This window comes from Capsicum annuum, chromosome 6 (genome assembly GCF_002878395.1).
Source record: "Capsicum annuum cultivar UCD-10X-F1 chromosome 6, UCD10Xv1.1, whole genome shotgun sequence".
Classification (NCBI taxonomy): domain Eukaryota; kingdom Viridiplantae; phylum Streptophyta; class Magnoliopsida; order Solanales; family Solanaceae; genus Capsicum; species Capsicum annuum.
The window spans coordinates 69,966,148-69,980,682 of record NC_061116.1 but is presented as its reverse complement, the minus strand read 5'-3'; positions in this window follow the sequence as shown (position 1 = coordinate 69,980,682).

The following is a 14,535-nucleotide window of genomic DNA, read 5'->3' as shown; positions in this document are numbered from 1 at the left end:
TGAGTAAACTTAAGAGAATACTCTTTTACTGTCATGTTGCCCTATCTGAGATTGATAAATTCTAACACTCTAGCTTCTCTCAGCTCTAGGGGAAAGAATCTATCTAATAATGCAATAGAAAACTCCTCCCACTCAATAAGCCCTGCACCTACAACCCTCTCTGACTTTCACTGTTTATACTAAGTGTGAGCAATATCCTATAACTGATATGTAGCTAGCTCTGCACTCTCACTAGAAGTAACCCCCATGATATCCATAACCTTCTAAACTTGATCAAGAAATTCTTGAGGGTCATCATTTGACTTAGACCCAAAAAAGGATGGAGGATTCATTTGGGTGAAGTCCTGAATTCTAGCTGCAGTTGAATAGGCCACTGAGTTGGCTGGAATGACAACTGGTCATTCATTCTGGGCAGCAACTGACTGAGCAAGAGTAGTGAATGTAGCTCTGAACTCTGCATGAGAAACATGTTAGCCCAAAGGATCTTTGGGCTGAGGGTCTGGTTGATTCTTGTTTCTTCTTTTAGGAGGAATGTTCTGTAGAAGAAAGGGAGAAATGGATTAAACAGAGAGATTGACTTGAGATTATGCTCACTGGCACGACATGAATACTAGAATAAGGAAAAACTATTCCTAAAACATCTTATAGCCTCCTGTACTAAATATGGTGCACAGCACACCCATGCAGAAGACTCTACTAGATTCGGCTTTCAGATTTCCTAGGACTCTATTGAACCTTAGGCTTTGATACTAAGTTTGTAACGCCCCGAATCTGGTACCCAAAATGCTACACAGTGCTTAGAATCTCGAAGGACCACAAGCTAACCTATGACTGATATCTGTACCAGAACACTTCATAACATACTAAATGATTGCAGAAATAAAGGCTGAAATGCTATAAGGTTCAAAACTGTAACATAACGAATAAAAATATAGCATTTGGATAGGGTATAAAATACCCAAAATAACTAAAATAACTATCTGAACATGATAGGCTGAAAAGCCTCTAACTGACTAAACTGTCTGAATAAGGAGTTGATGGGACATGTCCCTAACTAACTCTAACTAATAAATTAATTAATGAGATAATAAAGTAATGGTCATGTCCTCGACGGATGAGGACTCACTCCTAACTCTAACTGCTGAGGCTGGAATACTACTGATGCTCTGGAGCTTGTGCTTCTGAACCTATGGTATAAAATAACATAGCACAAATGTATCAGTACGTTTGAATGTAGTGGTATGCATGTGAGGTAGGCTGAATGCAAAGGGTTCACATGTATGAACTATACTAACTGACTAGATAACATGAACGTAAGAATACATGCATGAATACATAGTAGCTGTAACTGAGTTCATGATAACATGATTACTGAGTCTGAGTACTGATAACATGAGATACTGATATCTGTATAATTGAAATAACTAATACTGAGCAACTATATCTGACAGTCTAGGTTCTGATAGAACTAGCTGAGTTCCGTACTGTTCTAAGTTGACTGTATCTGACAGTCCTAAATTTTGTAGAACTATCTGAGTTTTGTTACTGAGACTAAATGGTTGTGTCTGACAGTCCTAATTCTATAACTAAAACTATGAGAAGTAGTTATCTAACCGACATTCCCCTAATATGCAATTATGACTGAGTTGGGGTCCAATCTATAACCCCAATTAGAAGGGTGTCAATACCGCACCACTGGTAAGGACAACTGTGAGTAACCCTCATATAACAAGTGACTCTAGTGAGAATGGTGGGAACCCTCATATAACAGGTTAAGACACCTTATCTATCCTCATATAACAGGCTATGATGTCTTAACCTACGCGGGCTACGTAGTTTAAGAACACAAGGATTGCTTCTAAGAATCACACCCTCATATAACAGGAGGGTTCATCTTTGGATTCGCTCGGTGCTAATTTGTACTCCCATCTAGATAGACACTGAACATGATTAACTGAACTAATTGGACTGAGTTAACTGAGTTCCGTTGATTGATGAAATACTACAGAGGTTACTAAATTTCTGAGGTTTCTGAGATTACTGAGTATACTGAGTTTTCCTGAGTGACAAGACTGATTGAATTTCTATGAACATGGATAGACTGAGAGTATCTTAAAAACATGACACTGTCTCTAGGCATACCAGGACTCGATAGCATGAAACTGATAAAGTATGACTTTCTTGAATACATGACCAACATCGACAATCCATAATATAATAAGATGGGAATTTCATGAAGTACAAGAGCTAAAACACCACAATGGCTACACATATATCCATAATTCATTGACTAAGACATTTCATCAAACACTTAACATTCATGAACTTGTACATGAATGGGTATTTCATATTATCATACTAGAATGCGACTTTTCCTTCACATAATCCTTTAATCAAACACATGGGAAACATGTTTTGGTTATACAATCATCAACACATCTAATAATCATGGATATATCCATCAACGCGTAAATTTAAGGGTTTATCATGATTATTATAAAAATCATCACATCCTAGAGTCAATCATTGGAATATGTAATTTCAAACATGAACCAAAACCCCACAACATCATGAACATGAATTTTAATTCAATTTAAATCATGAACATTCATAAATACACAAATCTTGGATTTTGAAAAGAGATTCTTGAGCTTTATGGGTGAAAGGGACCCATTAATCAACATATTACATACCTGGATTATGATTTCTTGAAGATTGATGGAGGAAAACTTAAATCCTTGACTTAAAATTAAACACCTAGGGTTTTTTGTTCTTGGGGACTGATCTTTGAGAGAAAACCTTAATTTGATATTGTGAATGAATAATAAACTTATGAGCCTTGGTCTGATATAATTAGGGGTTAAAATAGGTGGAAAAAGACCCAAATACCCTTTAAAAATGACTTAAAATTCACTGAACGGGACCTGTAATGGCTCGTGTGATGGTCCATTCTGGCTCAACGGTCCGTCGTTTTGACCGTCATATGTGGACGAAAAAAAAGACTCACTGCCTTATAGTGATGGCTTGGGCGACGGTCCATTGCAAGTTTGATGGTCTGTCAACCTGTCTGTCGTACCTTATCCAGAAGGTTAACTCACTGTCTTGGCTGCGACAGTCTAGGCGACGATCTATCGCTAGATCGACGGTCCGTCAACCTGGCCGTCGCACCTGGGCGATTTTGATAGCTCTAAGTAAAATGTCCATAACTTTTTACTCCGATACCAGATTTGGACAAAATTGGTATCGTTCGGAAGCTAATTCAATTTTCCTCATGATAAAAAGTGAAAATCTTAAAAATTCCATGTGTACACAAATGGATTTATCTTTCAAGGTAAGTTTCTAACATTCTTGGGATGATTTCAAGCTAGGTAGAAGTACGGGGTATTACGATGCCAGAGATATATGTACATATATATATATATATATATATATATATATATATTTGTAAGCTACAATCGTACCCTTTACAAGGATAAAGAATTCCTGAATATCCAACCTATATCATAACATGCAATTAGACCATTAGTGTGTCCAGAATAATCATAACATTATAATCACGACCTTAGGCCCATATGCGTATCCGAAACTCATTTCAATAATCATACTAGTAATCTATTTCATGTCTATAAGCCATAGTGTATTCATGAGGTATAATATCTATATAAACTATAAGGTTTATCTATAAGCATCTCGTATATAGGAGGCATTTCACTTCTAGGAGGAATGATACATCAATGAAGCATAACTCAAAACTATGAGACATATCACATCTATAGGGCATCTCATATCTATAGGTCATATATCATGACTATGAGAAATCTCCTCTTTATAGGAAAATTATCATATCTATGAGGAATAACATCTCTAAAGGCCTAATATCATATATAAGAGTAAATAGCATCTCTAAAGGCCCATCATCAAATATAAGAGTAAATAGCATCTCTAAAGGCCCATTATCATTTCTATAAGGAATATCATGGGAATAAGCCATTATTCATAATCTGGAGAAAGTCATCACCATTTACCAAGCCATGAAGTACTTATTCTAAAGGCTCAATAGTATTACTATGCCTAACATCCACAACTAAGTCCACAATGGCTAACATGTGTCTTGGTCTAATAGGGCTGGAAAATCCTATTTCTAATTCTCAATTTAGATATTTAGGAAATTTATACCTTAAACTAGGCTAAGGAATCTAGTTTAACTTCTATATGTGAAATAAGCAATAAACAATCCAAAGATAGGAACTTCGACTAGAAATATAGGCATTTAAGTCAACTCTACTCCAAACTGTGGTTTCAAGATCACAAGACTAGCCCAAATGAGGTTAATCATACTTACCAATATTCTAACACTTTAAACTATATCCCAAACATAGCATTATGCCATATCCACTCGATGGATTAGTTCAATCTAGGGCGAAGGCAATAAGATTATAAAAGTGCAATAAGCATTTTACCTTACTGGAAAAAAACCCTCATTTAATCCCAAAAACTTCAATAATTAAGATTAAGTTATTATACTCATAATCAATCTTAACATTCACATTTACATGGAATATACATCATACATCATTTAAAAAGAATATAGACAGGAGCGTACCTCAAAGTTGAATCAGAAATCCTTACATTATTCACCAAACACCCATCTTCACTCCATAATCTCAAAATGTCATCACACTATGAAGATCATAATCTACTTATTAATATGAGAATAATGATACCCATATTGCACCATTGTGCTACGGATCCAAAAATGACACCAAAACCTCCAAATGGGTCCCATATATGGAAAATACATTTCCGATGTCAACCTAATATGATAACAAGATCATGGAATTAAAACCATAAGAATTGGTGTTAATTAAGTAAACATTGGGCTAATATCAATCCCAAAGTGAATTTTGGATTTTGGGTCCAAAACCAGGGAATTCGTCAATAAAGTGATGAAATCTTACCTTAATTCGAATGATAATCAAGATAATGGATTTTTTTCATGATTCCAAGACACCCAAAAGACTCAATTTCGAGTTAGCATATTCATTTAGGGACTTTCCTTTCAAGAATGAGTGAGAAATTGCAAAAATTGCGACATTGGGGTCCATTTGTAGCCCCTTTAGGTACAGAGGTATCACTATCAAAGTCCTAGGGACCGCGATCACACTATTGTGATCATAATAGGCCTTTGTGAAATCACACTTACACTAGCACCAGCAAAGTCAAAATGTGTTCTCGACCCTCAAAACTTATACGAACTTTGATTTTTGCAAATAAACTATGCAACCTAACTAAATTCAACATTTTAGACTAGTTGAAGTCAAATTTTCCATACATGGTTGCTTAGGCCAAATGTGGGCCCCACACCCATATCTTCTAATTATCCTACTTTTTAACTAATAGGTAAAAATGAGATCGGGTGCATTGGGACCCAAACCAAAGGTCTACCTAGCCTTAAATCAATATTTTAGAGCTTTTAGTGAAGTCAGAATTTGCATCCAAGATTGTTTTACTGAATTTTTTTCCCAATGGCCATTGGGAAATAGCTAAGAATTCTTGACAAGGCCAAAGAACACACGCAAGTGTACGTGGTCTACCAACTAATATAGTGGCCTTCAAGAAAGCCAAATATCGATCCCATAAGGACTTGTGTTAAAAAACTATCTAATTCTAGTTTAACAATTAAGATAAAGTAACCAAGATAGTTTTATAATTGTTAACTGAAAGTAAACTATACTATTTGAAAAAATAATGATTTTGACAATCAATGGATAGAGACCCAATGTAAAGGCTTGTGAACAATCACACTACGGTATTGAATTTCATTTATTGAATTACTTATCTTGGTTATCGATTCATAGGGTTTACCGCATGATCATGGTCTCCCGACCTCTAATCATCTACCTAACTTGGACATTACAACTACATCATTAAGCAGGGATGTAATAATCCAATTAAGAGCATAAAGTTATCATCCTACATATGAACCAAACAAGGATTCTAGGTATATCCCTATCCTAGATGCTAATTCAAATTCCTTATTTTATAAAGGAATAAGAAACTTGTTCTATCTACCCCATGTTCTATCTTCCTATTCCCCCTCCCAAGATTACAAGGTCGACAATGAATTTATTCTAAGGGCCATGAATACTCAAAATAGTTATAACAAGGGTAAATAAACAACCATAATGATAAGCAATTCAAAATAATTAATTCAAAATGAAAGTAGTCATGATCTTGGCCTTAACCCCTAAAAGGGAGCGTTTAGCCACTAATCGACATAATCGTAATCAACATAATTGAATAAATGTTATGATCCACTAAAAATCTAAAGTAAAGATATAATAAACCCTAAAAATGAAGTGAATCTTCCTCCTCTCATCCAATAATAATTAAAAAGTGATTTGTTAAATGTGACAAACCCTATTTATAGTAGAAGGCAATTTACTGTCGGTGGAAACAGTGATGCGCTACATTGGTTATTGCATTAAAAGAGTGGCGTGTCACGTGTAATTATCTTTGGGTCATTGTTTTGGGTCCCTTATGAATATTTTTGTGTGCCTCACTCACCAATTTGACAATCCTAAGGTCCTCCATGCGCCCTGGATATTCCAGGTATCAAAATTGCATCAAGTTATGTATTGTGCTTTTGTTGATCCATTCCAAGACTTTTTAAGTTGTCTCCACTTGATTTGAAGATTGTATGTACTTAATATATCATAATAATCCATTAACCAAGCATTCTATAGTATTAAACACAATAATTTAGATCTCAAATCAACACAACATCTAAGTTGGTGAACTACAAACTCGAGCTAAGACTAGGCTTCATTCACTTTGATCTTTAACTTATTGTTTTGACCCTTGGCTTGATCTAATTAGACTTTTCACATTATATATAAGTTGTTCCACATATAAATACACTATTAAACCATTTGGAACTTGTTTAACACATTAGAATCCATCGCGATAGACTAGGCAAGTACCTAGCTCAAGCTAGTAACACTAGTTTCCTCAATTGAACTCTAAGTAACCTATTTAAGTAGTACAAACTTATTTGGAATCCATATTGAACGTTGTAAAAAAATACTTTAACACTTAGATGCTTAATTATATCATAATCAACACATTACATACACAAATCATCTACCAAACTAGGCTAAATAAGCTAAGATAAAAATCCTAAAGTGTATAACACCACCTCAGATAATCACCAAGTAGCCTTGCAGAGTTCAGATGGTCAGTTTTCTTGGTCAGTAACTTGGGTGGTCATCCTATCTTAGTCTACCTCCTTTCATTGAGCCAAGTTACAGGGTTTGTTATGTGTGTGATGAGAGTGTCCATTTAGCCAAGGACTGGCCCCGCTACATTTTTAGAGTTACTCCTATATCAACTTTGAGAGGTAGAGGTTCTGCTAGGGGTTTAAGAGGAAAAACAGTGGTGCCCCTGGTGGTGGTCACAGGATTACCCAGTTAGGTAGTAGTTATGGTCAGTGCTAGGTCATACCTTCTAGGCCATGGGCAGAGACATTCGACACTATTATCATAGGTATAATCCCTATTTGTTTTATATTTTCATATGTGTTATTTAATCTGGTATTGAGTTTCTCCTATGTGTCTACATATTTTATTTTGAGTTTTGATTCTGCTAGTGAGCCTCTTGCCATATCGATCCGTGTATCCACCCCCGTAGGAGACTCTTTAGTGGTAGATTGAGTGTATCGATCCTGTGTTGTGACTCCTACTGGACATGAGACTTGGGTAGATCTTATTTTATTAGATATGGTAAATTTTAATGTCATTTTAGGTATGGACTAGTTAAATCTATATTTTGCTTTCCTAGATTTTTATGCTAAAGTCATGACTTTAGCTTTACTGGGTGTGCCAAGGATAGCTTGGAAGGGTGTGCTTTATTCAGGTACCAAGAGAGTTATATTTTCCTTAAGGCTCATTATTTTGTTGAGAGAGGATGCTTGTCTTATTTATCTTATATTCATGATACTAGTGTTGCTTCACCTTTTTTCATAGATTTTGTTTGTGTGGTCTATGATTTCATGGATGTTTTCCAATGGATTTGCTTGTTATGCCTCTGGATTGTGATATTGACTTTGCTTTTGATGTTGAGACCAGTACCAAGCCTATTTCTATTCCTTATTGTAGGATGAACTCAGCAAAGTTAAAGAAATTGAAAGATTCATTGTAGGATTTGGTGGATAAGAAATTTATCCAACCTAGTGTATCACCTTGGGTACGCTTGTATTGTTTGTAAGGAAAAAAGATGGGTTTGTGCATATGTTAATTAATTATCATCAGTTGAACAAAGTATCCTTTCTCTCGTATTAATGATTTATTTGATCAGTTTTAGGGTGCTTTGGTGTTTTTCAAGATTGATTTGAGATTTGGGTATCACTAGCGGAGGATTAGAGCTTTAGATATTCTGAAGATATCCTTTCAGACTCGGTACAATCATTATGAGTTCTTGGTCAGGTTCTTTGGGCTGAGCAATGCCCAAGCTGCATTCATAGAGTTGATGAACTAGGTTTTTATAGTATCTTGAATCCTTTGTTATTGTATTTATACATAATATCTTTATTTATTCCAAGAGTGAGGCCGATCGTGAGGAGCATTTGTGAATTATGTTTCAGAGATCAAGGTATGAGAAGTTGTATGCTAAGTTCACTAAGTAAGAGTTTTGGTTGAGTCTGACTCTTTCTTGGGTTATATGGTGACCAAGGATGGTATTATAGTCAACCTTTCTAAGATTGTAGCAGATTGTGATTTGGATAGGCCTATTTCTCCTGTAGAGATTTCGAGTTTGGTTTGTTTAGCAAGCTAATATCGGTATTTTGTTAAGGATTTTTCATCTATGGCAGCTTATTAACTAAGCTAACTCAGAAGAAGATTTCCTTTTAGTTTTTCAATGCTTGTAAGGCAATATTTCAAAATCTTAAGGATTTGTTGACTTCCACTCCTATCTTGGATTTTCCTGTAAAGAGAGTGGGTTACCATCTTCTATGATGCTTTTGGTGTTGGATTAGGTGATGTGCTTATGTAGGAGGGTAAGGTGATTTCTTATATTTCTCATCGATTGAAGCCAATTAGAGGAATTACCCTACCCATGATTTGGAGTTATTGTGGTTATGTTTTGCTTTAATATTGTAAAGGCACTACTTGCATGGAGTCCATTATAAGATTTTCTCAGATCATCGTAGCCTTCAGTATTTCTTTAGCCAGCATGATCATAATATGAGGAAGCATCATTAGCTTGAGTTTCTTAAAGATTATGACTTAACTATTCTCTATAATCTGGGCAAGGCTAATGTGGTAGGAAATGGATTGAGTTGGAAGTTGACTAGTATGGGTAGCTTGGCGTACCTTTTGACTCAAACGAGGCCTTTGGCCTTAAAGGTTCAGTCTTTGGCTAACCAGATAGCTTGTCTTAGTATTCTGACATCTGTGTATGTTTTGGCATTTGTGAAGGCTAAGTCTTCTTTGATGGAGCAAATTTGGGCGCATTTATTTAATGTTGTTGGCTTGAGAGAGATTCAAGATAAGGTGTTAAGTTGTGAGGCTAAGGAAGCCTGACTTTATTCATACGATATATTGAGGATTAGAGGCCGAGTTTGTGTGCCGATAGTAGGTGATTTGATTAGATTGATTTTGGAGATATTCCATTTATCCGAGAGTGACTAAGATGTATGTAATTTAAGACAACATTACTGATGGGGTGGTATAAGAAAGGATGTAGTATATTTTGTAGCTCATTGCCTATGTTGATAGAAGGTGAAGGCCTAGCATTTTAGACCTGGTGGTTTTCTTTAGAGGTTACCCATTCTCAAGTGGAAATAGGAATGGATCACTATAGACTTTGTCACTGGTTTGCCTCACACTTCTCGTGGTTTTGATAATGTTTAGGTCATTATGCATGATTGACCAAATCTGCCCATTTTATTCTCGTTCTGGTTTCCTTCAGTTCTAGGAGGTTTACCCATATCTATATTTGTGAGATAGTTTGTATTTATGGTGTGTAGGTGTCTATTATCTTAAATCAAGGTTTAGCGTTCACATCTCACTTTTAGAAAACTTTTCTGGAGGATTTAGGTACTCGAGTTGATCTTAGTACAACATTTCACCCCTAGAATGACAGTCTATTAGAGCAGACTATTCAAGTTTTGAAGGATAAGCCTTGTGCTTATGTGATGGACTTTAGTATTCAGTGAGAGCCGCATCTAGCTTTGGCAAAGTTTACATACAATAATAGCAACCATTCTAATATTGAGATAGCTCATTTTGAGACTTTGTATGGTAGGTATTGTCGCTCTACAGTTGGTTGGTTTTAGGTTTCTAAGATTAGACCTTGAGGTATGGACTTGCTTCTTGTGTCTTTCGATAGAGATCAGATCATTCAGGTAGATTTCAAGTGGCTTAGAGTAGGCAGAAGCGCTATACAGATTGTAGACTTTGTGCCATGAAATTTATTATTGGTGATCATGTGTTTATTTTTGTATCGCCTACAAAGGGTGTGATGAGGTTTGGGAAGAGGGGAAAACTTATCCCCAGGTATATTGGACCTTTTGAAATACTTCAGACTATTGGGGATATAGCTTATGAGTTAGAAATACCTCCATATTTATCAGTTGTTTATCAATTTTTTCATGTTTCTATGCTTTGGCCATTACATTCCAGACGAGTCTCATGTTATTCATTTTGATTCAATCCAATTAGATGAACGGTTGTCTTTTGTTAAGAAGCCTATCTCTATTCTAGCCAGGGATGTTACACAATTGCATTCTAGAGTTATTCATTTAGTTATGGTCTAGTGGAGGCATCGACCTATAGATGATTTTACTCTGAAGTTCGAGTCTAATATGCATAGTAGATATCCCCAACTTTTTTGCTATTTCAGGTATTTCTATTGCCCGTAGTTTGAGGACGAACTAGATTCTTGGTGGTGGATGATGTAATGAACTAATTTTTGATAATTTATGTGAAATATTTATTTTTGTGAGATTTGACCATTTTACCTCTCCTCGTGGTTGATATTTCTAGGGTGTGGGAATGATTGGCACTATTTCCAATGTATTTTGACGAGATTAATGTGAGATTATGATTTTTGGTGGTCTTAAATACTTATTGGTTGACTTGATCAACATCTTTTGATTTGTAAGTCTGATAGTAAAACAAACCGTGCCAACAGATTTGAAACGTCGATTTTACTTTGGTAACATGGTTGGTGAGGTTTTATGGGATTCTATATCTTATTTCAACCCTCCATTCTGAAAGTTGTGAAAATAGGTTTTGGGGGTCAAATTTGTAAAAATAATATTCTTTCAAAATTCTGATAGGGTTGCACAGTCATCTAGTGTAGCCACTAAAGAACCACTTTGGCCGCTTTAACGGCCGGCTATGTGCTGGCAAGAGCGCTTTAGCAGCCCTTGTTTGCTTTAGTAATGATGCTAAAGCAGAACTTGTCCGCTCAAGGAACACCCCATATTTTTGTTCTAGAATTCTAACCATTGTTCTTACGCGTATAAGACCCAATACAAATGATTTCCATGTGAATATAATTTTCATGATCTTTATCCTAGTGTGTCAAGTGATTTTGAGGGGAAAAATATTCATAGGAATCACTTAGGTCAAAGTTGAGCTAAGACCCTTTGATTCGTCCAAAGTTTGGTATTTGATTCTATAAGGGTCTACTTTGAACGTGTATAACTTTTGATGTACATGGAATTTTTCAGCTCAAGACCCACCAAATTGTGGATAATCGAATTAGCTTTCCAACGATACCAATTTTGCCTTAATCTGACACCTGAGCGAAAAGTTATGGCTTTGCAAAGGGGTGTGCATCGCCTGACAATCGTAAACATTCACTGGAAAGGGTTTTCCATAGGGAGTGCGATGCAAACATTAAAGTTTATCATAGCTTGTGCGACGCAAACCTCATGGAACAACGACTGAGACATCTCATTTTTGAGTTATTCCAAGGGTAACTAAGTTATTTAACACCTCTTAAACGTCCCTAAACATAACTACACTAGATTTATAGATCCTAAAACATTTTAACCCTGTCAACATCATAAGCTCATCATCTAAGAACACAAGAGAAGGGAAACAACTAGGGTTTACACAATCAATCTTGAAGGTCCAATCTTTCTGCAATTTTGTCATAATTAAGGTATGTAGGGTTATGAACGAGGGTTTTCTTTTACCATTGTGCTTAAATCTTGATTATAAGTTGAATTTTGCATAAACTGAAGTTAGGGCTGATACCCAATTCTTATTGCTTTTAGTTTTATGAAATTATCATGTTATTTAAGGCTTCAATTGCAAGAGATTTACATATATCCATGTTTGAAATCATGAGATTCATATTATGAGTTACATTCCACTATCTTGATTGAGATTGTTGAAAACTTTTAAGATGATTATTGAGCATGAAATTTAAATATGATTATTGATGCATTAAAGCATTATATTATAAGTCCTAAGTACAACTGATGATTTTATAAGGGGATTATGATCTCAAGTTCCATTGACAAGTTTTGATAAGTTCTTTCAAAATCAAAGATTAATCTTTTGATCCTAAGCTAAGATAAGGAATCCACATTGTTCATATATTTTGAGATTTAAAGAAAGAGAAGCAAAATTGGTTTTTATTACAAACCCTTATGTTATTTTAAGGTGGATTTCTAAAGTTCTGAGCGATAAGTATGGGAGTAGTATTTAGCACTGAGTTGAGTATGATTCCAAAGGTCTCAATCTCCAAAACTATATGCCACCATAGGTTTATGATTTGCCCATAGTGGGCAAAAATAGTGATCACTTAAGTTAAGGTTCTATACCGATGGCAAGGGTTAAATAACTCTCCCTAAAGTGGGTTAGACGTTGGACTCCATGACAGCTCTCATTGTTTATGTCGGTTAGAGTACCTCCCAAAGTCCCTAAGTCCTAAAATAAAATAACGGAACAGCTTTAGAAAACTAAGTGTAAAGGCTCACAATTTTATTCAACTGTTGTTTTATTCAAGACATTAGCTATGAGATTTCATCTTTAAATTTACAAATTTAACGGTGAGTCATTTTTACACTTAGCCTGTATGATTTGGAAATAGATAATCCAGTCCTACTTTTTCCACTACTAAAAAGAGTAAAAGTATGACTTTTAGAACTAAGTGTTATGACTTACAAGATTTATATAGTATGTTTTATTATTCATGATTTAGGATTTTCAACTTTCAGTTATTCAAGCCAATGTGAGTCATTTACACTCAGCATGCATTATTTTACAAGTTTATATGAACATTGAGATACGGTTTTACTTATACATTCACCCCTACATGCTCAGTATATTACAAAAGTAATGATCCACATATACGTCTATGTTCTACATTATTTAATAATATAGGTACTAGTTGTATCATGCACATCATAATCAGACTGTTACAGATTCCAACCTGTGGATGATGAGTCCTCCTACTTTGGGGAATTCAGTTAAAAGCTATTCATGATATTTATTTTCTTACTCATATGTATTGATTAGTGGCAGTTGGAGTCGCATCACAGCTATCTATAGTCAGTATGGTAGAGGCTTCATAGACAGTCAGTATAGTTGATGTATTCAGTTTCAGTTTTGTTTTTTACAAGCAGAGTTGTGTTCATCTTAATGTAGCTTTGTATTGATCAAGTTCAAAAAAAGTTATTTTCCATATTTTTCTTTAGATTTATGTGTTTTATCCAGTTTCTCATGAGTTATGCAAGTATAAGGGTTAGCTTAGGATCACTTGTGGTCCTAAGCACCGTGTAAAGACTAGGGGGTAGTCTCGAGTATTACAAACTTGGTATCAGAGCACAGAGTTCAGGTGTCCTAGGGTATCTGTGAAACTGTTGCTAGTAGAGTCTTACAGAATGGTACGGAGACGTTTGTACTTTTCTTCAAGAGGCTACAGGGCATTTAAGAAAAGTTTCCTTTCTTTCATACTCTAGATTGTGCTGTAAATTTATCCCTTAAGAAATTTCAATTGATTTGCGTGTTAATCCATACTTCTCCATCTACGCTATATTCTTAAGATAACATGATTGGCAAGTTCCAATTCCTCCCATGGTGATGCTCTCAAATTTACTATCAGTAACTTCAGAAGTTACACAAGAGGCTTGAGAGGAGCTCGCTAGTGTGTTATAAGTTCCTCAAGTTGAAAGTTATTTCCTCATCCCCATGAGTCCTTCAGTTAAGACAGAGTATGATATGTATCCATATTCCTCATTAACCCTTTAATATAGATAGTGCTCATTAGAAAAGATGGTGTTAACCTAGATGGTTATATAGAGTTTGTATTCGAGGGATATTAAAACCTAGAGTGTTATGACTTATAAGTAGTAGAACTTTTTTATAGTTGGAAGTATGGGTTTAGAAGTGTAGTGACAAGAAAGTTGGTGAGGTCAATTGATTGAATGTATATAGCTGAACTTTTCCATACGATAGAGTTAGTAGTGAAGTGAAACGTCCTTGTGTGTTAGTTTAGTGGAAGGTAGAGAAGGAG